Source organism: Blennius ocellaris (assembly GCF_963422515.1).
Source record: "Blennius ocellaris genome assembly, chromosome: 11".
Classification (NCBI taxonomy): Eukaryota; Metazoa; Chordata; class Actinopteri; order Blenniiformes; family Blenniidae; genus Blennius; species Blennius ocellaris.
In genome coordinates, this window is record NC_137660.1 from 29,015,901 (window position 1) to 29,019,154 (window position 3,254).

Genomic DNA, 3,254 nt, shown 5'->3' on the forward strand with positions numbered 1-3,254 from the left:
CCGGCCGCCGGATTTCGGCTTTAGTTTGAGTAAAAATTGAGTAAAAACAGAGAAACTGAAGCTACAAAACAAGAAGAACTCTTCTTCAATCTCATTCAGCTCCGGCCTCAGCACAGCACAGATCCCTGCGCCTCCGAGCTGGAGGAAGGGGCACAAAAACTAACCCCGCGGTCCGCCGAGGCTCGCCCGTCCGCCGCCGATCGCTCGACGTCGACGCGCGTCGCCGTCAAAGTTCGTCAAATCGGGCCGATCCGCGACGCCGGGCCGCGCGGGGGGGTGTTCGGAAAGCGGACTACTTTTTGTGTCGGTGCGGCGAATTTATTTCACTTTGCCTAAGGAACGGCGGTGCTGCGACTCCCATTGCCTAGGGAAAAAACCCGGATGTAAACTCAGTGAAACTCTATGGAGAGAAAGTCGGCGCACACACACACACACACACACACACACACACACACACACACACACACACACACACACACACACACACACACACCGTGAAACTCGGAGTGTTGTGTGCCGCGGCCGCGGTGGTTGTTGTGTTACTGACGGGCTCCGTGCGGTTCTTCCGCCGGGCCGTCCGCTCATAAGCCCGCCGCCGCTCGGCCTCCATGTTCGGCCGCTGCTCGCTGCTGGAGCCGCCGGACTGTTGCACTTTGTGGAGGAGCAGCAGGAGGCCGAGCCCCCCCCCCCCCCCCCCCCCCCCCCCCCCCCCCCCCCTCCTAGTTCTCCTCCCCTACTTCTTCTCCTCCACCTCCTCCTGGTTCTCCTCCTTCTCCTCCTCCTCCTCGTTCTTCTCCTACACCTCCTCCTCCTCCCCCGTCTTCTCCTCCTCCTCCCCTGGTTCTCCTCCTCCACCTCCTCCTCCGCCTCCCCTGCTTCTCCTCCTCCTCCCCCTGGTTCTCCACCTCTACTCCTCCTGGTTCTCGTCCTCCTCCCCTGGTTCTCCTCCTCCACCCGCCTCCTCCTCCACCCCCCTGCTTCTCCTCCTCCTCCTCCCCTGCTTCTCCTCCTCCTCCTCCCCCGTCTTCTCCTCCTCCTCCTCCTGGTTCTCCTCCTCCCCTGGTTCTCCTCCTCCACCTCCTCCTCCTCCTCCCCTGCTTCTCCTCCTCCTCCCCCTGGTTCTCCACCTCTACTCCTCCTGGTTCTCGTCCTCCTCCCCTGGTTCTCCTCCTCCACCTCCTCCACCGCCTCCTCCTCCACCCCCCCCCGCTTCTTCTCCTCCTCCTCCTCCTCCCCTGCTTCTCCTGCTTCTCCACCTCCTGCTTCTCCTCCTCCTCTACCTCCTCCTCCTCCTCTTCCTCCCCTACTTCTTCTACTCCTCCTCCTCCTCCTCCTCCTCCTGGTGAACAAACATCACGTCCACCGGCGGATCAGGACAAAAAGACACACAAACAACAAACAAATAAACAACCGTCACTACTAAATCTTCTCCTGACACGTTTACATGAAAACTAGAAAACTATTTCTATCCTTCATTGTCTTTTGCAGTCGCCGAGTTTTATTTGTGTTTATTATACAAAAACATTATTAGATATTTATATGCGCCTGGAGACTCAAATTTTTTTTTTTTAGATTATTTAAAAATATTTTTCTCTCATTTTTCTTTGTTTGATCTTTTCTATACTAGACTAGATAGATAGATTGATAGATAGGTAGAGAGAGAGAGAGAGAGAGATAATAGATAGATAGAGAGAGAGAGAGAGATAATAGATAGATAGAGAGAGAGAGAGAGAGATTGATAGATAGAGAGAGAGAGAGAGAGAGATAGATTGATAGATAGAGAGAGAGAGAGAGATAATAGATAGATAGGTAGATAGATAGATAGATAGATAGATAGATAGATAGATATGTAGATAGATAGATAGATAGATAGATAAATAGATAGATAGATGGATAAATAGATAGATAGATTTTTTCACCATCTCCATATGTACTCTTACGTAAAGCAAAACTTGTTATTGACTCATTTCCAACACTGACGCTGAGAATCACGATTGTGGTTTTTCTTCTTCTTGTTTCAACTTGCAACTCGTCTTTCTTGTATCGACACACAAAAAAAAAGTACAGTTACAAGACAAGAGATACAAGAGATGCAAAACATGTTCAGAGTTCTTAAAAATATAAAGTTGGACACAAAGTATCAGTCCAGGAAAAACCGGCTCGGCTTCACAAAAGCGGCACGGATACTTTTGTTGCTCTGGTCACTTCACCAGTGACTCACAGTTTAAAATCCGCTCTGCCGCCCTCTAGTGGCGGCGGTGAAGATGACGGCAGCAATGTGAGGAGGCGGGAGTACCAAGAGGATGAAGTGTGTGTGTTAAGTTTGCACACACACACACACACACACACACACACACACTCTCTCACACACACACACACACTCCCACATACTCATACACACCCACACACACACACACACACACACACACACCCACATGCTCATACACACCCACACACACACACACACACACACATACTCATACACACCCACACACACACTTACTCACACACACTCACACTCTCTCTCTCTCTCACACACACACACACACACACACACACACACACACACCCACACTCACACACTCACACACACACCCACACTCACACTCACACACACCTACACACACACATGCTCGAAATGATCCTTTTCTTCACACACATTTCAGATTCACACACACACACACACACACACACACACACACACACACACACACACACACACACACACACACACACATCATCTGCCAGACACATCACAAGTACAAAAGGCAAAATTGAACAAGAGAAGCCATAAAAAGAAGAGATGATGATGAAGATGATTCATGCAGTTTGAAGCGATTCATTCAGTTTCCACCTCTTTGGTAAAAGAAGAACGAAAACGTGTAAAATGTAATAAATAGTGAGAAGAGACGTCACTGAAACGTGGGTTAAAATAGATGGGAAACAGAAGAATCACTACGATTATTGTTTGTAAATAAGAAAATATTAAACAATACAGCTCAGATACCTTCTCTGTAAATAATATCATTTTTTTTCAAGATATTGTTTATTATGTTTTATTTTGCTGTTTCACTTACAGATCAAGTTCAATATTTCACCTTCAATATTCTATGTTTTTTTTTCTCTTGTGCTTTCTATAGATAGATTTCAGGTGTTTTTCTCAGTTGCTCTGCTTTGATGTTGTGGTTTTGTCGTGTCAGTTCTGCACAAGTCGTGATTATTTGACTGGATGTTGTGTTTTCCCTCCTCTGGTC